At 49.5% G+C, this 22932-nt stretch overlaps 1 protein-coding gene across 7 annotated transcripts in view; it reads left to right on the top strand.

The window, feature by feature from the left end:
- The window catches only part of TOX2 (TOX high mobility group box family member 2), a 154581-nt gene that overhangs the window by 25676 nt on the left and 105973 nt on the right, over positions 1-22932 (top strand). Inside the window, exon 1 of one of the 7 annotated variants that reach the window (XM_037982756.2) lies at positions 5948-6084. The exons of the other annotated variants lie outside the window; for them this stretch is intronic. The gene's annotated coding sequence lies outside the window, so the exon portion shown is untranslated. Of the gene's footprint in view, positions 1-5947; positions 6085-22932 lie in introns of those variants that run through there. 7 annotated transcript variants of the gene reach the window in all.

Raw genomic sequence — 22932 nt, 5'->3', positions numbered from 1 at the left:
GCGAGACTCTGTCTCAAAAAAAGGAAGGAAGGAGGGAAGGAGGGAGGGAGGGAAGGAAGGAGGGAGGGAGGGAGGGAAGGAAGGAAGGAGGGAGGGAGGGAGGGAAGGAAGGAAGGGAGGGAGGAAGGAAGGAAGGAAGGAAAGGAAACACAATGTAAAGCACAATGTAAAGACTTTCTACCTTGAGGGCAGTGGGGGCCGTTGAAGGATTTTAAATGGTGGGACGTCACTTTTTTTGTGACGAGATGGTGTCCTGCTCTGTCACCCAGACTGAAGTGTAGTGGCATGATTATAGTTCACTGCAGCCTTGAACTCCTGGGCTCAAGTGATCCTACTGCATGAGGCTTCTGAGAAGCTGGGATTACAGGCATGCGCCACCATGCCCAGATAGTTTTTTTTTTTTTTTCTTTTTGGTCTGTTTTTCAGAGATGGGTCTTGATATGTTGCCTAGGCTGGTCTTGAATTCCTGACCTCAAGCAATCCTCCCATCTCGGCCTCTCAAATTGCTGGGATTACAGGTGTGAGCAGTCGCACCTGGCAACTTTTTTTTTTTTTTTTTCCCTAAGAAAGCTCTACTGATTGGCCTGGAGAATAAATGGGGGAGGGTGAGCTAAAAAGAGGCTGCTATGGGGATCCAGGCCAGAAGGGTGAGAGGCTGAGCCAGAGTCGCAGGGATGGAGCGGGAATGAGAGGTGACTGCAGAGCATGAGGCAGCGATCAGGGCACCCTAGGGGTGTGGTGTGGCACGTTGGTGGTCAGTGCTTTGCAGAGAGGAGGCACATGGGATTAAGCAAACACAAAACCCCAGTGGGCCTGAGGATGTAGACAGGGCACCTTAGAAGCGCAAAGCGGCTTTAGTCACTTCCCTTGGGTGAGATTTGTTTAATGGAAGCTTGCAGCTTCTCAGCACTTAGCAGGTGCTGACGGGGGCATCACAATATTGTGAAATGCAGCTGTGAAGCCGACTTCATTACCAGCTTACCTGGTGATGAAGCAGCCGCCTTAGTTAGCACTGATGGTTGGGTATGACAGAGCTAAAATTGAACTTGGCAATTACCGCTCATGAGAGGTTCTCGGTGCCGGGAAAGGAAGGTTCCGTGGAAATCAACCCTGGTAATCACAGGGTTTAAAATTAGTCAGTTACTATTAAGGTTGCTCTGTCAGCGTATGCTTCAGGGTGATGTGAGGGAAGGGGGCGTGGAAGCTTGGGTTTGGGCCGTTGTAGGTTACCTTATGCTCACCTGCACTGCATTTAAGAAAAAAAGTTGGTTCTGGGACAAAGGTTTGAGAGTCCCAGTGTTAATATCATGGTGCAGGGTCGCCATTTGGATAATAGGTGATTTTAAAGCCCTGTGCTTTTTCTTTTTTTTTTTTTTGAGATGGAATTTCGCTCTTGTTGCCCGGCTGGAGTGCAACGGTGCCATCTTGGCTCACTGCAACGTCTGCCTTCCAGGATCAAGCGATGCTCCTGCCTCAGCCTCCTCAGTAGCTGGGATTACAGGCACGCGCCACCACACCTGGCTAATTTTTGTATTTTTAGTAGAGACGGGGTTTCACCATGTTAGCCAGGCTGGTCTCGAACTCCTGACATCATGTGATCCACCCACCTTGGCCTCCCAAATTGTTGGGATTACAGGCACGAGCCCCTGTACCTGGCCTAAAGCCTTGTTCTTTTTATTTGCGTAAGCTCACACCCTCTCTCAGCTTTGGTGTTTTCTATTGACTTGAAGGGGTTTCCTGACTCGCTTCTGGCCTCTCCTTGGGATGTCGCGCAGGAAGAGCTCAGCTCTCTGTGGGTTCCTCCTTGCCCCAGAGGAAGGAATGATGTGATATGATGGAAGGTTCCTGAGTCCTCCACAGAGTTGTTTTTGGTAAACCTTGGCTGGGACATCTCAGCAATCTCAGAATGTTTGTCCCCATTTTGTGAATAAAGACAGCAAGGGGCTGAGATGGGCTTGGTTGCTACTGTGGTGAAAATCAAAGGACAAAGCTTATAATGATTCAATTGTGAGTTTGCCTGGGCTGTGTGCACTGACCCTCATGAATAAGAAGATGGAAGTCAACTCATTGCTGTGAGCCTCAGCTTCCTCATCTGTAAAATGGGAACTTCTTTTGTGCAGGTGTGAGGATTAAATGAGATCATCAAAGCACAGTAGAACCTCAGCATGGCGGCTGTTGGCTATTAACAGTGGTGGTTATGGACCAGACCAGGCACTTTCCATCGATGACAGCTGCTTTGCACAAAAACCCCACCAGGAGGGAACTGTTATTCTCATCTTAACATTAGTAAACAAAGGCTCAGAGAGGATCTAAGTTTGGCCAGGATCTAAGGGTACAGCCAGGATTCAAACCCAGGCATTCTGGCCACAGAACCCAGTCATTGTCCCTGCCCCTCACCCTGGGAACAGCTGAACAACAAGGAAACAAGTAACATGACTCATGTCTGTCATCCCAGCACTTTGGGAGGCCACGACGGGAGGATTGCTTTAGGATAGGAGTTAGAGACCAGCCTGGGCAACACAGTGAGACCCTATTTTTACAAAAAAAGAAAAAATACAAAAATTAGCAGGGTATGGTGGCACATGCCTGTAGTCCCAGCTACTCGGGAGGCCGAAGCAGGAGGATCTCTTGAGCCCAGGAATTCAAGGCTGCAATGAGTTATGATCACGCCACTGCACTGCAGCCTGGGCAATAGAGGGAGACCCTGTCTCAATAAATAAATAAATTAATTAAATAAATAGATAGATAAAAAAGAAAAGAAGAAAATGAGCAAACTGGACAAGCTGCCTCCGTGGATAAGAAGAGAGAAGCATTAAAACTGAAAGATCATTTCCAAAAGGCTGCAGCTCCTCCACAGGAAGCTGAGTCATCTCTCTTTGTTTTGAACCATAAGCATCACGTTGCCTCAGAATCTGAAAAATTAAAAAAGAACTACAAAAATGCTGAGTTTCTTCATGGTGCAGAGGCCCTTCTTGTCTCCACCCCAGAAGGAGCTGAGCAGAGGGGCCATAGAGATGGGACCCCCCTCCTCCAACCCCCATTAAATACCTCCAGCTGAAGATTTATTGCAACGCCAAGAGCACTGCACCTGGAATCCGGTCTCACACCCTGGGATTTGCCTTGCTAAGCCTCAGTTACCCAACCTGCCAGGCAGGTGCACCTGCCCCAGCCCTGCCTTCTCTGTGGGGCTGGTGCTCTCGGGATGTATAAGTCAGGGTTGGGAGGATGCTTTCTCACCTGCACACCTGTGGATGACACGATCACAACTCCAAATGCCTCCTCCCAGTGCTTTTGGCAGAATCCAGTCCAGAATCTGGGCCTCGGCTTAGCTCCTATAAACTCTCTCTCCTACAGATGGTGGGGTTCAGTAAGCGTTTGATGAAGAACGCAGGGGCTTTCTGTGCTTGTCTGGTATCACCCAGCTTCTGCCTTTTAAAATGCCTCGTTCCTTCTCTGTGTACTCAAACTCTGCCCCTTCTCCAAACCTCACCTTTTTCATGAAGCCCTCGCCCAGGTGACCACCCTGAGACGCTTAGGCGTGAGCACTGTCTCAATTATATCATAGTTACTCACCTCTGCGTGTGAGCTGGGCTTCCTGTGAGGACAGGGGCATTGTTCTGTTCACACATTGCTCCACCTTCTGGAATTATGACCTATGTGAAGTAGCGTGGAGGCAGAGGTAACAAATAGAAAGTTTTTTGAGTGAATAAATAAGTGAATGAATAAATAAATAGTACTTGAAGGATTTTTACCTTTGTGTTTTCTCTGTGACAATCAATTATACCTTTCACTTGTCTCTTGTTTCTGATGAACAAGTTTAGCATTTAACAAGCAACATGGCTTCTTTCAACATCAACAAATGCCCATCATTTTCATGGCTGCATAGTATTCCATTCTGTGGACAGCTGTGATTTATTTATGCAATCCTCTATCAATGGACTTCATTGTCATTTTCATCTTCTTATAAATAAGGATGCAATAAATATCCTTGTCCACACAAATTTGAGCCTAGAAAGTTCTTTCTCATCCTAAGCTTATATAACTATTCATGGAGTTTGTTTTTGCATGCTTACAGCTTTATGTGTGTATGTGTTTCTAAATCTTTGGTATATCTGAAATTTTCATCCATCTTTGTATCACAGTGCAAAATGCACCTCTCTTTTGCCTTGAGACAAGTGCCATGTGCCTTGAATCTATGAGTTGTGTGCACTTTCTATTTGGTGAGCACCCACTGTGTGTCAGGCCCCATACTGGGAGCCAGGACCTAGAGATGAGCAAGACAGACGATCTTGACCATCAAGAAGCTCTGAGCCTAGCGAAGAACAATAAACACAGAAACAAAAGCCATCAAACACATAAGCAGAAACCACTGGCTGGAGGAGTATGCTGTGGACAGAGTGATTCAGGTGCAGGTGAGATTAGAGGAACTCTCTGTGGGGAGGAAGGAGATCTTTGAGCAGAGCTGGAAGGATGAGAAGCAGTCCGTTGTGTGAAAGTCAGGGGAAGAGCATTCCAGGAAGAGGTAACAGCATGAAAAAGGTACAGAGGCAGGGAAGCAAGATGTTTTCCTTTCTGGAGCCTTTTGTAATCCCCCTTCCAGCCCCTCCCTCCTCCTGCAGACACGCTGGGCACTAGCCCCCTTTGTCACATGAAATTTGCTGTTCCTAGGCCGTTCTCTCTGTCACTTACTTTAGTATTGTTACAAGTGTTCAGGAATAGGATGATTCCCCAGAGCTCTTCCTGCTTAGTCTGTATCCTCTCAGCTCTGTGATGCCTCCTCAGCAGCCTTTGCTGCTTCTGAAATGTCCAAAAAATTAAAATTAGTTTAATATCACTCAGCACAGTACATGACACTTAATAGGTACTATTATCCCCATTTTACAGGTGAAGAAACTGAGGCTCAGGGAAGTTAGCCATTCCAGCAGGCAGAGCTAGGATTCGAACCCAGCTCTGTCTTATTTCAAAGTCTGCCTTCTTCATGGAGCCCTAGTTTAACAGCATTTGTGTGAAAGCTGATGAGAGACTGCTGGTTAATCCTTAGTGCCTTGGGCCAGCTTTATTCCAAGCCTGATCAAGGCTTGTGGTGGGTGACCTTGGCCTTTGGCCTGATGGCTTCAGAAGAGTGGAAGGGAAGGAGGGGGCGGCGGTTCTTCTTTTTTTGTTTTAAATTACAAATGTAATACATGCTTGTGGTAAAGAAAAAAAATGAAGCAAGAAAGAAAAAGCAGCAACTGAAAATATCTCCTCCTCCCTAGTGTAACCGCTATTAACAGCCTGGTATCTTTTATAGTCCATGTTCAAACACATACATATACACCATTATTGTTTTTATAAAAATGGAACCATGTCCTTGACTTTTTCTCTCAGCCAGTTCCAAGTCAGTACCTACACGCCTTCCTTGTTCCATCGGATGTATTTCAATGTATTCAACCAGACCCTGGCTTTCAACATTTAGCTGTCTCTAATTCTCTCTGTAACAAGCAACATCCTTGGGCATGCATCCATGCACTGACTACAGGTATTTCTGCAGGATGGATGCTCAGAAGTCTAATTGCTGAATGAAAGGGCATGCAAGTTTCACACGTTGACAGGTGCTGCCAGTTTGCCTTCCGAAGGCTCTTCCAGTGCAACACCCCTCCCAAGGCAGTGTGTGTGTGGGGAAGGCTCTTAAGCCACAAGTGACGTGGAGCTGCGCTGTATTTAGGGGCTGCCTCCCCTTCTGCTCCCCGAGACCTGGCGTGGAGACCGCCACCAGGAGCTCCGAACACACAGGCCCAAATTGGAATAGGAGATGGATTTTGATAAAAGAGGTTAAATAACAGGTTTTTCCATTTCACCTTATACGAACGGGATGGGGGGGTGGGGGTGCTGGGCCTCCAGCCAATAGAGGACCAAGAGTTGTCGGGAGGGCTGATAAAGCTTGCTATTTCTGGCATTTTTTCCTCTTTCTCTGCTGATTATGCAGCAGACTCGCACAGAGGCTGTCGCGGGCGCGTTCTCTCGCTGCCTGGGCTTCTGTGGAATGAGACTCGGGCTCCTTCTCCTTGCAAGACGCTGGTGCATTGCAGGTGTGTTCCGCAGAAGGTAAGCAGCGGGTGCCCGCCGCCACGTGAAGTGGAGGCGGTCAGGCCGTCCCTCTGGGCTGAAGACAGGTGATGTCTGGATGGGGGCAGGCAGGGACCTGGACTGGTGCTTGTCACATTTTGGAATGAAGATGCTTTAGAGGGGCCAGGAGGCCTGCAGTTGGCAGCTCCTTCTTGGAGAGGAATTCTGGAGGCGGTTGGGGCTGGCCTCTGGAGAGCAGGGTCAGGCTGTGGCCTTGGAGCCCAGGCTGCTTGGGAGCATACATTCATTCATTCAGCATACCCTACAGTAGGCCTGGCCAGGTGTGGGTTGGGGGTCTGGCTGATTCAGACTGGAAACAATGGGAGCAGTGATGGGGATGGCCTATGGTTTGGGAGGAACCCAGAAAACACCTGGGCTAAAGAGTGACAGGGCCCTTCCAAGAAGGCAAGAGGGGTGAGAAGCAGCTGAGGACGTCACCAGGAATACCCGAGCTGCCTCTTCCACTGGATTTTGGAGTTTGGGGAATCAATAAAAATTCCTCCCCAAATTTGGTGAATGCCACCTTTTCCTTTTGTTAGGTAAGGACATTGAAAAATAACCAGTTGGGATCTCCACGCACCATACTTTCGTAGAAGAAAGGACAGCAACAAATGAGAAAGGACCTAGTCAGACTTAAGGGGACACACATGCCCTTAATAGGTGGCAGAGATTTCAAATGCAGAAACCTGACGTGAATGGCCATCCCAGCTGTGCCTGGGAGGCTAGCTTGGTGATGGGAGTTGGCTGGGTTGGGGTCGGGGCTTGTTGCTGTTGATGGCGCTGCACCCAGCAGACCAGGAGGCCCGACCTCTTCTGGAGCTCTCATTTATCACAGCCATTGGTGAAATCTGGCTTCAAGCATGTGCGTCCCAGCAACAGAAGCCTCCCGCTCAGGTCCGCTTTCCGTCATTTGGAACATCCTGGGTGAACCGGGAGAGACCAGGAAACACCAGCTTCTGGGCCTCCTGGGATGGTTTCCACCTTCTCCACTGTGGGTCTGAAAGCCTGCAGGAGGCAACGGGCCCAGGTCTGCAAGGGAAGGCTGAGGAGCCAGCTGGCCCCAGAACGTAGCTAACTGGGGTCTGGGTTAGGCACTGCTTACAAATCTCAGCTCGGCCACAAATACAATCTGTGACATAGGGCAAGTTCCTTGAGCTTTCCAAGTCTCAGTCTCTTCATCCATAAAATGGGGACACTGATGCCTACTTGTGTTGTCATGATGGTGTGTATGTATAAGCATTTACGTGTGTTCCTGTGTATATGCACACATGCACGTGTTCACACACTGCATAACACTGCCTGGTAGGTGGAAGGACCTCATTAATGAGGCATGAATGAATGAGCTAATAACCTAGGATGTCGGCTCAGCTCAGGAGGAGGGCGTGGCTCACAGGGGCATGTGTTTGTGTGCATCTGTGTGTATGATCCAGGGAAATAGCTTCTTGTGCTTAGAGTCAGAGGCTCTGGAATCTGGGGAGCTTGAAGGGAGGGCCACGTCTGTTTCACAGCCCCGGCTGATAGGAATTCTTTGTGTTTCTGGTCACTTCCGTGGGTTCTTGACTGGGAGAGGAGTTTATGGCAGAGACTGGCCATTTTGAAACAGAACCAACCGATCCTTTTAGTGTTAACAATTCCTGAACAACTTACTGAATATCACTCATCAGCACTGTGTTGGCGGCGCCCTGGGAAAACAGCCAGCCAGTAAGCCAGCGTTCAGATTGCTACCTGACTACCTGTTTGCTGAGAGCCCCTGGCTGGGAAGGAAGGTACTGGAAGGAAGGGAGACTTGGAAGGGAGAGAGTGGCTGAGAATTGCACCCCCACACATGCTCCCTGCCTGGAGAACAGAAGCTGACCCAGGTTTAAGACCTTGTTTGAAGTCATGGCTCTGTTCCTTGCTTGCTGTGTGACCTCAGCACAGCAACCTCTCTGAGTCAGTTTCCTTGCCTATAAAATGACAGATTGTTAGGAGGACTAAGTGGGATAAAATATATAAAGCACATTATTGGTGCTCAGTAAATAACATGTTCTCCTGGGGAGGGAAGAGGGCCTGGAGAGCCTTTGCCTAAAACCAGGGTGTCTGCTGGCACGCAGGGGCCCAAACACAGCGGGCACCTGCTGAATGTTTATGGGAAGAATGAAGGTGTGCAGAAGTGGGAGGCCTGAGTTGCAGGGCTTTTCCTGCCATTAGTAATTGCTGTGTGATTTTGGGCCAGTTCTTCATCCCCTTTGGACCTCTGATTCCCTCAGAAGAAGAATCCAGGCTGATGGCCTCAACCCCTGGTCTTCCACTGTATTGGAAATCGTGTGGGAGCCTCCAGAGCAGGATGAGCTTCATGTTTGAAATTAATTTCCTTTCCTCAGCCGGCGGCATCCCTGATGACTCTCCCCTGCTGCATTGTGCATGAACAAACCGGTAATTAATGAAATTGGGAGCAGGGGCATGGAGGCGAGGTTTCCCATGGAGGCAGCTGGGGGCCTACTGGGGCAGCCTCTGTGCCACCCACTGGGAGGCCCAGGGCTGCCCAGGAGCTGCCATCTCTGTCTAGCCAGGGGGCCTGGCAGATGTTCACACATCTGGACAGTTGCAAAGTGAGGCCTGAAACATCATAGATGGGGAGATGGGGAGTGAATTCTGCAGCTTCTCCTGGGCCTGGGGAGCCATTTTCCAGGGAGGGCCTTGGGAACCTCCTGCTGTTGGGTGTTGAGCTGAGCCTGGAGTAGGAATTGGGTGGACCTGGATTTTCAGCCTTTGCTCTCTTGACTTCTAGTTGTGAGGCTCGAGGCAGCTCACTTAACCTCCCTGGGTCTTCCTTGCTGTGAAGAGAATGGAGGCCATGGGAGCAGCTGCCCCCTAGTCGTGGGGGGATTGGCGTAGAAAGGCAGCTTTGATTTGCATGTCCTCATCCCAGGGGCTCATCTGGAAGGAGACAGTTACTCTCAATGGCCCTTTTCCTGATTCACACCCCCCCCACTTCAAAATTCCCCTTCTACTTTGTGCCCCCTTTGTATATATGACTGTCCACCCCTCGGCTCAGGCCACAAATGTGGGATCATCTTTGACCCCTCTGTCTGCCTTACTCCCTGCATCGAATCTGCCTGCACGTGCTGCTGGCTATACCTTCAGGGTGCAATGTTGTCTCCCTGCTTCACTATTACCTGTCACCGGGGTGACTGCTGGAGCCTCCTCCCAGGCCTCCCTGCCTCTACCCTTCCCCCTTAGTCTGTTCTGCTCACAGCAGCCAGTGGGATCTCTGAGAACCGTGTGATGCGCACATCCCTCCCTGCTTAAAGCCTGTGGTTGGGGGTCTTTTATAATCAGCTGGATCTGTTCTGATATCTTTAATATACCCACCTGGGGGAGCTGGGCACCTGTCTGACCTCACTTTTTGCAGTCCACAAGCTAGCTTCTGCCTCCTGCAGAATCACTGTCCTTCTCCCTCCTAAATCCCCTTCCTTACTGACGAAGCTATTGTGCCTCTTAATTTTGCTTTCAGACCCCTTTGTCCAGAATGTTTCTTTTACCCCTCGGACTCCTGTTTATTCTTGCAGGTGTGGTCACGACGTCCATGGCTTTCCAGAAGCATTCTCCAATTTCCCCTGCTGTCTACCCGCAACTATCTGAGCCAGGGTCCCCTTCCCTGTGCCCACTTCAGTCATTGTCCTCCCCGTCAGTGCTGTGATGCTCTGGGAGGACATCACCCACGACAATGCACCTTTATTCTCACACATGCTGCAAGGCCAGACAGCATAGGAGTATTAATTTAGGCAGTAAATGCAAAGACCTCCCTGCAAATTAAGGACCTTCAGACCTAGACAGACTGGAGTAGGATCCTCAAACTGTGGTTTGATTTGGCTGTGTGACCTTGGACAAGTCACCTAGCCTCTCTGAGCTTGGAGGGTCACGAGGATTGACGAGATGACATGTATAACAAACATCCTCCTCTTTCCCACTTGCTGGATAGTAGTGTTTCCAGACGCTTGGAATGTTTAACCCCTCACATTTGCTCTGAGCAGAGCAGACTCAACAATGCGCACAAGGAGCCCACCACAGAACCCCAAACAGGAGCAAAAATAGCAGCCATCAGGGCAACCTGAGTTGCAGAAGCCACAGGAAGAAGCCGCAGGCCAGGCGGATGTCAGCTGCTCTGAGGCCCCGCTGAGGTTCCTCGGATGTGCCGAGCTATGCAGCCCTCACGCCTGCCCTCGCTGGCTCCCCAACCACAGCATCAGATAAGGCCGGTGGAAAAAGTGCTGGCTTCCTCTCTCTGGGGAGGGGTAATCTCAGTGCCATCTGTAGGGCATACTCCATCCCCAGTTGCCTCTCTGGCCTCCCCTCCTCCCCCGCTTGCTCTGCCCGTCTTTGCTGGTCTCTTTGCTGACCAAGGTCACACCTGCCGGTGGCTCCCATCTTAGGGCTTGTACACAGGTTGCTGGGCCCTGGAATGCTGTCCCCAACACATCTGCTAGGCTCACTCCCTCACCTCCTTCCAGTCATGGCTCCACTATCACTTCCTCAGTAAGGCCCACCTTGACTGCTCTGTTTAAACTTGCATACCCTCCATCTCGACGTTCCCAATACCCCTGACCTGCTCAACTCTTTCTTCTTTCTATAGACCATGAAAGTCACTTATTGACTATGTATTGTTTTCTGTCTCCAGTGCAAGAGCGTCAACTCCAGGGGTCTTTGTTCATTGCTGTCTCCCAGGAGCCCAGAATAGTGCCTGGCACTATTAGATGCACAGCAAATATTCTTTCAGTGCATGGATGCATGAGTGCATGAATAAGACCCAGCCCAGCAATCAGAAGAGGTTCAGGCCAGATTTTGGGGTGAGGGGGGTTTGTTTCTGGGCTCCAGGCCCCAGGGATGGGCTCACATAGTCATTGAGAATTCTGGCCCCAGGATTCACCTGCACTGGCCAGAAGCCCCTGCTGACCTTCAGGGCGATAGCTGTCTGGGGCCAGAGAAGGGTCTGGAAGCCTATGGTCCCCTTCAGGAGCGACCCTTGCGGTAGTTAAGAGTTTGCTTTGGAGCCACATTGTTGTGGGTTTGAATCCCAACTCCACCACTTCCTAGGTAGAGAGCCTTCACCTCCACCTCTCTGTATTTGAGTTTTCTGCCTTTGAAACACAGTAGATAGGCCGGGCGCAGTGGCTCACGCTTGTAATCCCAGCACTTTGGGAGGCCAAGGTGGGCAGATCACTTGAGGATGGGAGTTCAAGACCAGCCTGGCCAATATGGTGAAACTCCGAATCTACTAAAAATACAAAAAAAAAACAAAACAAAAAACCAAAAACCAATAACCCGGGTGTGCTAGCGCACACCTGTAATCCCAGCTACTCGGGAGGTTGAGGCAGGAGAATTGCTCGAACCTAGGAGGTGGAGGTTGCAGTGAGTTGAGATCATGCCATTGCAATCCAGCCTGGGCAACAAGAGCAAAACTCTGTCTCAGAACAAAACAAAGAAAAGTAGCGAATTCCGACCTTGCTTGGGTGGTGATTATGAGGGTTACATGCAATGTAGGTAAAGTGCCTGACTCATGGTAGATGATCAGCACATGATAATTGCTGTTCAACTTATGTGTTTTTTAGAGAAAGGGTCTTGCTCTGTCACCCAGGCTCTAGTGCAGTGACATAATAGCTCACTGTAGCATCAAACTCCTGGGCTCAAGCAATCCTCCCATCTTAGCCTCCTGATGAGGACTACAGGTGCATACCACCATGCCTGGCTAATTAAAAAAAAATATATACATATATATATATTTTTAAGAGATGGGGCCTTGCTATGTTGCCCAGGCTGGTGTCAAACTCCTGATCTCAGCTATTTTCTCGCCCTGGCCCCCCAAAGCGCTGGTATTACAGGTGTGAGCCACTGTACCTGGCCTAAACCTAACTGAGCATGTTAGGGTTTTGATGCTGTAACAACCCCCTGAATCTCAGTTGCTTATAAGGAAGGCTTATTTTTGCTCTTACTACATGTTCCATGACAATCAGCAGAGAAGGAAGGGCTGGGCTCTGCTCCACAGATCACTCAGGGCTGTAGGATGGCCAAGTCTTGACCATCTGGAACCTTGCTGGTCCTCTAGAGAAAGCCTGCAGATCTCAAGTTTGCTTTTCTATACTTCCACCCAGAAGGAGACCCACGTTGTTTCTGCTCATAAGCCATTGGCCTAAACTAGACACATGGTTCCAATAAATGGCAAGGGGAGCCCGAGGTGTAGTGTCCTATGTGCCAGGAAGGAGAGGAGAGCCAGATATTGGAGAGCAGTAGTAAAGTCTACCACAGCAGGTGCTTCCCACTCTGCCTTCTCCAGACATATAGGCGGATTGAGACACTACTCACAGGACTCACTGTGGGTGGTTGGATAATGACCCTTAAGTATAGCCAGGTCCTAATCTTTGAAACCTGTATATGTTGCTTTAAATGGCAAAAGGCGTTCTGCAGATGTGATTAAGGATCTTGGGATGGGGAGAGTATCTTGGGTTGTCCGGGTGGGCCCTGTAGAATCACAATGGTCCTTGTAAGTGAGGAGGGGGTACAGAGTCAGGAGAAGGTAATGTGAGGACGGAAGGAGAGACTGGGGCGATGTGCTATGAAGATGGAGGAAGGGACCACAAGTTAAGGAATACAAGCAGCCACTAGATGCAGGAAAAGGCAAGGAAATAGATTTTCTCCTAGAACCTCCAGAGCAACCAGCCCTGATGACACTTTGGTTTTAGCCCAGCGAGGTTGATTTTAGACTTCTGACTTTCCAGAACTGTAAGAGAATAATTTTTGTGTTTTAAGCCACCCGTTTATGGTGATTTGTGACAGCAGCCCTAGGAAACTAATCTATCACCTTCAGTCAGAAAATCATTTGAAACCCACTGCATAGAAGCCTCCTCTGTCTGCTCAGACAGAACCGACCCTTTCCTCCTGTCTCTTGTGGCACCCCTTGTACCCATCTGTCATCACGTTCATGCACAGGCAGAGGTGTCTCTTAACATAGTCCTTCCACTCCCAACCCCCATGCTCCAACATGCACACGCACACCCTCAGCCACTCTTTGAGCCTCTCATTGCCGGGGCTGATCCGGGTTGGTGTGTGTCCACGTCTGTAGGAACGCAGGGCAGGCTGGTGGCAAGGTCAATGTAAAGAACTTGTCTCTAGGCAAAGGGCCCTGGCATGCCCCAGAAGTGGCTCAGTTGGCAGGAGAGTAGAGGCCCCATGGGAGGTGGTGGGAGGGTGAAGGATGGTGAAATCAGCAGGGACCAGGTCAAGCAGGACCTTGGGACCAAGAGATAGAGGTGAATCTTTGTTTTGAAGACAGAGGGGAGCCTTAGAAGGGTTTCAGGCAGGGGAGCGACTATGGATGACTGATGACTGGGATCTCCTGGTTTGTGACTAGGCTAGAAGGCTGTCTTTGTCCTCCCATCTTCTGGAAGCCAACTCTATGCCAGACACTCCTGAGCTGTGCTTTTCATAGGATTTCTCGTGCATCCATTTTATAGAGGAGAAAGCTGAGACTCAAGGAATGGAACCTCATAGAATCCATCCTCCATGTGGCTAGCTGAGTCATCTTTTAAACTATAAATTAATGCATGTTACTCCCCTGCAAGAACTCTCCAAGGGCTTCCCATTTAGGATGAAATCTGAGTGCCTTATGGTGGCCCTAGGACCCCATGTCACGTCCTCGCCCCGCACCTCTGCCTACTGTGTCCTGTGCATTATTCCCCCTGCATGTGAGAGCTTCTACTTGTGGACCTCAGGGACTTCGCGTTGCTGCTCCCTCTGCCTTACATGCTCCCACCCACGACTTGTTGCCTGACAGCCTCTTCCTCTCCCTTCCGGGCTCCCTCAGTTTAATTGCGGCCTCTACAGAGAGACCCTCTGTCTCTGCATTTCCTGTGTTTGCTGCACAGCACTTAGCACAATGCAATGTGTGACCACCTTTGTGTGTTTGCTTGCTTGTTGCCTGCCTCCTGTGGTGGACTCTGAGGCCTGCAGGGGCTGGGACCATGTCTACCTCACTTCTTGTTGTGTCCCAGCCCCCAGGACAGGAACTGGCTTGAAGTGGGGCACTCAGCAAACCTCTGCAGAAGGATGAAGGATGCGTCCTGGGTGCAGAGGATGCGGGGAGCTCTGGACCTTTGAGGGTGGCTGAAGGATCCTGAACCTGCCTCAGAGGACAGACACCGTGCAGGGGCCAGCTGAGGAGGGGTGCCAGTGGTTTCTCTGGGCACCTGGGCAGCCCCATTCCTGTTGCACCTGGCCTTGACCTACTCCCTGTGCTGTCCACATTCCCTGTCACGTTAAATGCTCTGCCTGCCATTTCAGCCTCTGGGAGGATCCATGAGCGTGTAGGGAAAGACATCAGACCTGGGTTTAGATCCCAGTTCAGCCACTTAATAGCTATAAGGCCTTGCACAGTTTCCTTTAACTTTCTGAGCCTCAGTTTCCTCCTGTGTAAAATGGGCATACAGAGGGACAGTCTCCTAGCACATGAGTCCTGGTGCTTGATTCAGCTTGAAACTGCCTTATCTGCAATCCAAAAAGCCCTGCAACCAGAAGTTGTTTTATATGCTGCAAACTCATTTGGCCCCCAAAATCTGACCTGAGCTGACGCGAGGCTCTTTGTAATCTTTACTTACCCCACTTGTGTGAATATTCATATGTTCCACTGCAGAAATATGAATGTGTTCCATTGCAGGTGTTGCCTGAGGCTCCACTGAAGCTATGGCATAATTTGCAGAATTTGCACTTCATTACTTTTCTGAAATTCAAACAAATTCTGAAACTGCACGAGTTCTGGCTGAGAGCTGTGGATCTGTGTATGTGAGTCGCTGCTGAAAACCCTCCTGGGGCACAGGAGGGCCCATGGAGGCCTCTGGAAGCTATTGCAGAGCCTGAAACCCCTTGTTTCCCCTTGGCTGGCTTCTGGTTTCTCGGCAGCCAGTGTCTTCTTAGCCACCTGGGGTTATGTTGGTTTTGCTGGTTCAGGGGCAGGGGTTAAAGCTTAGGGCAGGGTGAGCCCAGGTACTCAAACATTTCTGATGTGAATTTAAAAGGAAATTTTTTTTTTTTTTTAATGAATCATCAGAAGAAAGAAATCAGAAGGAAGTGTGTGACCAAGGAGAGGAAATTAGGGTTTGCAAATTGCATGAGTCACCCCCTTTCTGACTCCTGGGTGATCCCTTGCCCTTGGCAATTTTCACTCATCTCTGAGACTCTCAAGGCCGTATTCTACACAACATGCTGGGGCTGTCGTGGTTTTATTCTGGCTCCAAACCTGCTTCTCATTCTAACCATCAGTATAAATTTCTATTTTTGAATGACTGCCACGCTGTTTTACTTATTGCGTTAGCCAGTGTTTCTTCCCTGCCCAAGCCCTGCTCAGACTCCTGTTTCCGCATCTTAGCATCTACAACCCATTCTCCACCCAGAAGCCAGAGGCCAGTTTCTGAAGTGCAGCTCACATTCTGGGCTTCAGTCATACCTCCCCAGTCTGGCCCTTGAAGCCCCCTTGTGATAAGGCCCTGCTTGCCTTTCTGTCTTATCTTGCACCACCTTTCTACTCCATGAATGGGCCCTTCCCTGCAGCTCCCAGGCTTTGGTGAATGCTGTTCCCACTGGCCTCTGCCCTCGCCTGGCTAGTTCTGTGCATGTCGCGAGTAGATCTGCTTTAGAAACCACCTCTTCCATGAAGTCCTTTTACAAGGCCCTTGTCTAGGCCCCACGAACCTGGCTTCCCATTGACTTATCACCCACCCATATTCTGATTCCTGGTCCTGTCCCCTTCCCTAGACCCTGAGCTCCAGGACAAAGACTCTGTCCACCAGTTGCAGTGGCTTACGCCTGTAATCAATCCCAGCACTTTGGGAGGCTGAGGTGGGCGGATCACCTGAGGTCAGGAGTTCGAGACCAGCCTGGCCAACATGATGAAACCCCATCTCTACTAAAGATACAAAAATTAGCCGGGCATGGTGGCGCACACCTGTAATCCCAGCTACTAGGGAGGCTGAGGCAGGAGAATCGCTTGAACCCGGGAGGCCGAGGTTGCAGTGAGCTGAGACCATGCCACTCCACTCCAGCCTGGGTGAGAGTAAGGATCTGTCTCAAAAAGAACAACAAAAAACAAAAAACTGTGTTTTCTGTATATCACTTTACCATCCCCAGCACTCAGAGTAAAAGACTGTTTTAAGCAAGACTGTTAAGCCCTCGAGTCCTCGTCCTCTGCCTCTGGCTGGCTGTGTCTGCCTAAGAGTGGCCGCCATATTGTCTTCCATTAAGCTGGAACCTGTTTCCCGTGTCAGCAGTGGTATGAAATATCCCAGTTGCATTGCAGTAAGTTTGTTGTGTGTGCATTTCCCCACTTGCCGTTGAATCAGGTGTCCCTTTTTTCCCTTCCATATTTGTTTCTTAAGATAACACCTCTTGTGTGACTTTTGTTTGAATCCCATGTCCTTTTGTCTGTTGGCATCTTGTTTTCTGTTTAATTTGACTGAGCTATTTCCACCTTGTATATATTAACTGTCTTATAGTTGGTGCTGATATTTTCTTAGTCTGATGTCCTTTTCATTTTGGTTTTATTATGTTTTCTTCCACAGAAGATATTAATGCATATATATTTGAATCTGTCAATCTCTCTTCCTCTGTGATTGCTTTGAGGACTGAAGAAGTTACCCTGCCTCCACAGATCTGATAAACATTCTGTTCTGTTTTCTGATTGTTTCCCTGTAGCATGACTTTTTATGCTTAACTCTTTAATCTGTGTGGAGTGCATTTTGGTGGGTGTCTTTCTGTGGATATCTAGTTCAGTGTTCCTAAATAGGAACAGGATAACCCTCTTGTCCCCATTCTGTTTATTAAATAATTAGTCCTTGTCTCTTTGTTTGCAAAAGGCCAGACAAAATAGAGTAGCTCTTATAAGCACGAGCTTTAGCAGAATTAAGATTTTGACCTTGCCACTTTGTGTGAGCTATGAGCACATTGCTTATAGATTGAGCTTGTTTTTTCCTCTGTAAAACAGGATGATGATATCTGCTTCCTAGGATCGTTGTAAAGATTGAGCAGAAGATCTTGTGTAAAGCACATCACATGTTACCTGGCATAAAGTAAATGTCCTCCTTAATCTTGATACGTTTCCGTACCTGACTGGGTCCAACATTGTGCTTTTCCTTCTGTTTCATTGATTTAGAATTCTTGTTTTCTGTTACTGCCACACTGCTTTAATTGTGGTTTCATGGAATGTTTTACTCTCTGGCCAGATTGGGCATCCTTCCGTTGCTCTTTAAGAATATTGCTTTAAACACGCACCTGTTTTCTTTAGTGGTGTTGATTTTCTCTCTCCCATTCTGTACTGTAGCCCACCTCAGTGACTTCTAGACACCCCTTCTCCCGCCTCCCCAGCACACACACCGGTTTTCTCCACACCTGGCTGCCTAGCCTTTGCTCACTCTGGACTCACTGCCTCACAGGTACGTACCGACTGCTCTCACCCGGCGTATCTCCACTTTAGTGCTTTATCACCCCCCGGGTGTCATCGTGCAGATACCCATTTTCCCTATGGATCTGAGCTTCCCTGGGAATTGGTTCTAGGTCGCTAGTGCCCGTCTGCACCTGGCATGTGGCCACGTACATTGCAGGTGCTGAGGTCAGGGCTTGGGGAAGAAAGGAATGTTCACTGTGCCCTTGGACTTTTGACAGTAGCTGGGCTAAATCTGGCTGCTTCTGGAGGTGCAGGCTTAGAGGATCCAACAGTTTGGCGGTTGTAACTCTGAACATGCTGTTGCCAATAATGGTGGGCCATCTATCAGCTCTGGCCTTGGTTTCCCTAGTGGGATTTGCAGAAGCCAGAGGGTTAAAACCCTCCCAGCCCTGAGGCCTCATTATTTATCTTAGAGGGTCCATAGTAAAGATGAATTAGAATAACTCACTGGCACACGCTATGCCTTCGAGTGCAGTTTTCTGATTTCTGGGAGAGAAAAGGCCTCTTAGGACAGAGCCCCCCACTGCCCTCCTGGGTCTCCAGGAGAGAGCCCAGATCTGGATCAGAGGGGTTCAGTAGTCAAGAACAGAGGGGTGGCTCTCTCCCTGGGAAGGCAACTGGGGCGAAAGCAGGGAGCTAGCCTTTCTCTGCACACTACTAGGTAGCTTGCAAAACGCTGCCTGTTCCATTCCTGTTCTCCAGAGGAGGAATCTGAGGATGAGAGCAGTAAAATCCCTGCCCACTGCCACGCAGCAGTTAAGTGCAGAGCCTGGACTTGAACCTAGATCTGCCCACTTCCAGAGCTGTGCTTCACCAGTGTTCTCACAGCTCCCAGTCCAGAGGCCGATGTTGAGACGGCGCTTAAAAATACACCAGCAGTGTTTACAAATACCGTTTCCTGTGTTATCTGGTACTGATAGAAGGAAGTGAACCTGGCACTTTGTCTGTGTTAGGTTTGGGGTTAGAGGCATAAGTGCCAAGTTCAGATGACCTAGAAAAACATTTCTAGGTCAAATTACAATTTCAAAGATTTCTTTTCTTCTTCTTTTTGAACCGCTCTAAGAGCGAACGCTGTCGTTGACATATTTCCCTTCCGACAACACGAGCCCTTTGTGGCGTGATTGAGGGCTTGTTTTGTAGTACTGGGGAGAAAAATATCTTCCACATCATCTGCTGCTCAGTGTCTCAGGCACACTCGCTCCCCCCACACACAGTGCCACCGACGTACCCTCACGTGGCTTTTAGTTAATGGTCTTTGGCAAGAATCAGTTTTGGGACTTGTTCCCAACCGCTTGGATGATAGATAATTGTCAAATACAAATATTGGCAGTGCAGGGCAACCTGAGGCTCTAGACCGCTGACCGCAGCCCAGCCTCTGGGGAGAGCCGGGAGCTGGGCAGCTGCATGTTTTGGGAGGTAACGGGGCAAGACCTGGCAGCAGCACAGCCTTCTCATTACAGTGTAGGCTCTGGAGTTGGACTTCCTGGATTTGAATCCTCACTCCACCCCTTCCTAGCTGTGTGGCCTTGGGCAAGCTACATAACCTCCCTCACCTCAGTCTCCTTATCTGTACAATGGGAGCCTCAGTGACTTACCTCGCGAGGTGGTTGTGAGGATTACAGGAATGGATATTTGTCATTCAATTAAGAGTGCCTGGCTTGTCATCAGTGTGATGTAAACACTGCACACATTCGTTCTAAGGAATAAACGATCGTAGCCATAGTGGATGCTGTCGTGTGTCACCCTAGTCCCTCCTTAGATCCAGGCACACATTCTGTCTGCTGCTTACAGTGCTGGCTGCCGCCCCTATCAGCTGAGCCTCTCTCTGGGCAGCTCCATGGTGCCTTTGGTGGGAAGAGGAAGCCTTGGCCAAGGTCATCAACACTTGCCTCCTGGGCATCCTGGATATCCAATGGCCATCCCATGTGGGGATACACAGTGCTTAGCTACCTGCCTCAAACTGGGACACCTCTGCTGGGCCATCCCAGTTCCAGAGCTCCCCTTGGGACAGCTGGAGGCCTCTGTTGTGACTGCATCACAGTTTGGTTTGTCCCTCTGGCCTGGCCTGCTCCCCCACTCTCCTATAGCACTTCCCAGTACATTTCTTGTCTGTAGATTTCACCCTCAGAGTCTGTTCGGTACCTGAAACAACAGGTAGCTATCCAGACACTGAATGGAATCTGATTTCCATTTTAAAGCACATGCTGATTTCACTTGCTTGTATTTTTGGAAGCTTTTTGAGGAGTGGCCTTGGGTTCTCCACCCCTGTCTCCACCCTCTGTGTGGCACTGTCAGCATGCCTTGGTCACCTCCATGGCTCCTGGTGGGAAGAATGTGGCGTAGCTCCTGGGCAGATCTTAAAACTTAAAACCTATAAACTTAAATAAAAATAAAACTTAAAACCGATGGAACGGCCCAGGGGCCCAGAGGGCATCACCCATTCAACCCTTCCAGGTACAAGTGAGGAAACTGAGGCCTAGAAAGGGGGAGCCTTTTTCAAGGACACACAGTGAATGGTGCCTTTCCTTTCCATCTCTGAAGGTGATGGTGTCTCGGGATGTAGTGAGCAGGCTGGTCGTAAGAGTCAGACGTGCGGCTGTTGTGATATTGTGGTGCTAGGGTCCAACACATGTTTTACGGGGTGCCCCCATGGCAGAGGGGTGGCCAGGCCAGCCTGGGAGTGGGAGTCAGCAGTGGCTTCTGGAAGAGGGACAGCATGGGAGTTGAATGGGCATGAACAGTGTGGAAGAGAGAAAGCAGGAAGTTTCAGGGGGAGACACAGCTGCCGCAGAGGCCTGGACGAGGCGTGCGGGAGAATGTGGTCTGGGCAGGGAGCTTGGAAAGGTAGAAGGGGGGATGGGCGCATGACGGGTGGGAGGGAGCCTGGACCGTGGGGCTGGCAGGTGGCAGAGGCTCAAGTGAATGGGTCCCTATCTTCCCTCTTATCACTGGAGAGGTCCATGGGCCTGGCTTCAATGAGACTCTGGGGACTTAGGGAGTGCTGGTGAGACCAGCTGAGAGCGTGTACGTTGGCATCCCCCACAGCAGAAGCCCAGGGAAAGGCCTCACAGTCGTGAGCCCAATCAGATGAGGTCCTGGCCCTGCCCCTTGGATGGCCTCATCTCATTACACCTTGACCCACTTCCCAGTCCAGCTCCCGCCAGCCCCAGGCAGTGTCTGCAGCCCTCTTTGAACCATTCCCCCTCACAGCGCCAAATGAAAATGTTTGTTGAAAACAACATGTGCATAATTAAAGCTTAATGAGCGCTTGTCTGTTTGGAATGTGCAATTAGATTTACAATCGGGGATGGGAGAGAGCTCCAAATGGCTTTAAATGGAGCTGAGAGAGAGGATAATTTTTGCCATAAATCTGCAGTAATGCAGACGGTGTGTGAGCTACCAGTGGAAGTACCAGGGAAGGAAGAAATACAGGCCTGCCAGGCCTCCATGCTATCTATGCTAGGGGGCTGCCCTGCCCACCAGGCCAGGCCCTCTGGGCAACTGCAGCTGGTGAGTGTACTGGGATGGGACTCACTGGTGGTCCTGGGGACAGATCTGCCCTAGGTTGGAGCTGGAGTTCCTGCCTGCAGCTTGTGAGATCTGTGATCCAGCCGACTGTGAGGGGCTGAGGGACTGGTGTGGAGTCCAGCTGCCCAGGTCCCCAGGATCCCATGGCTGGGGAGAGATTCCTGTGTCATCACCATGTTCACCCCCAGCCTGCAAACTGGCTTCAGGGCAGAGCCCTAACTGGGATGTGGCCCTCTACTTTGTTCTCTGCTGCTTCCCAGTACCCAGAGCATACACAGTAAGACGTCAGTTAGCATTTGTTGGATGAATGAATGCCTCGTTACCAGACTCTTGCCTTCAGCACGTCACTCTCCCTCTGCAAACCCCATTTCTCCCTTATCTATCACAGAGAAATGGATTCGGCTACTGCTGATGTCAACTCTTCTGTCTCTGGGGTTCTGGGTCAGGAGCAGACAATGACTAGGGCAGCGTCTAGGCCAGCACCATCCAGTAGAAATACAATGCAGGCCATATAAATGATTTTAAATTTTCTAATAGCCATGTTCAGAAAAAGTGAAAAGAAACAGGTGACATTAATTTTAATATTTTAGTTAACCTAGTATATCCCAAATATTAATATTATTCTAATATATCATCAATATACAAATATTGACAAGGTATTTTACATTCCTTTTTGTTGTCATCATCATCATTCTTGCTCTGAAGTCTTTGAGATTCAGTGTAGACTTTACACTTACCCACATCTCAGTTTGGACTAGCCACGACTCAAGTGCTCAGAAGCCATCTGTGGTAAGCGGCCACCGTTCTAGATGGTGGAGGTCTAGAAAGAGCACAGCTAGAGCCAGGTGGGAGGGGGCAATGATTCCCACCTCCGAGAGGAGCCCAGGTGCCTGGCAGCCCTTACCTGTGGTGCTATAGTGATCACTGCCATTTTTACACTACCCCTCCATGTCTTTTATTGACTGAAATAGGTGGCGCCATCCAAGCCAACTCTCGTTGGCGGTGGAGACAAGGGTTCTGCAGGGGCTCAAAGCACTGAGCTTGCTTGTACAAAGGACATTCCCAGCTCCTGTGGCAGGCAGTGCCCAAAGCGTTGTCCCTGCTTCTGATAGTTAAGGTCCCAGGCCCATAGTCATGAGGTCACCTTCTCTGGTTCACATGGCTTGCACGCAGTGAGGGTGGGAAGCCAGGGTGAACTCTTAGGAGCCAGCAGCCTGGACTTCAGACTCAGCTCTGGCAGGTCTTGGCTGCGTGGTCTTAGGCAGATCCCTTAAACTTTCTGGGCCTCTGTTGTAGGGGAGGATTTATCACTAGGCAGAATACAAATGTGCGTTGTACCCAGCAAAGCAGGCGCACCAATCAGGAGAAAAACATTTCTGAAAAAAGATGAATATCTGATATCTTAGGAACAAAGCATGAGAGTCGTCGTTGTTGGGAAAGATTGGCCCTTGCAGTTGGACTTTCTTACAAAGACTTTAATTTGCAAATTTTATTTCAAATTACATACAGTGGGCACAGGCATCAAGGGTCTTTTCCATGATTAAGACCTCAGAGATGTGCACAAAGCCCCACTCAGTTTCTTCATCTACAGAAGAGAGTTATAGCAACTGGCAGCATTCTTAGGAGGATTCAATAATACGAAATAGCTAACAATGATTGAGTGCCTTCTCTAGGTAGGCAATGTTCTAAGCACTTTCTGTATAGTTAATTCAAATGACAGTCATACCCATTTTGCAGATGAGAAAACTGAGACACAGTAATGTAGTTAAAAAACTCAACAGCTTGAAAGCAACAAGCCTGGGATTTGAACCCTGGCAGCCAGACCAGGGCCT

Source organism: Chlorocebus sabaeus, chromosome 2, assembly GCF_047675955.1.
Source record: "Chlorocebus sabaeus isolate Y175 chromosome 2, mChlSab1.0.hap1, whole genome shotgun sequence".
Taxonomy (NCBI): domain Eukaryota; kingdom Metazoa; phylum Chordata; class Mammalia; order Primates; family Cercopithecidae; genus Chlorocebus; species Chlorocebus sabaeus.
Note: the sequence above shows the minus strand (reverse complement) of the source record. Positions and strands in the feature narration are given on the sequence as shown.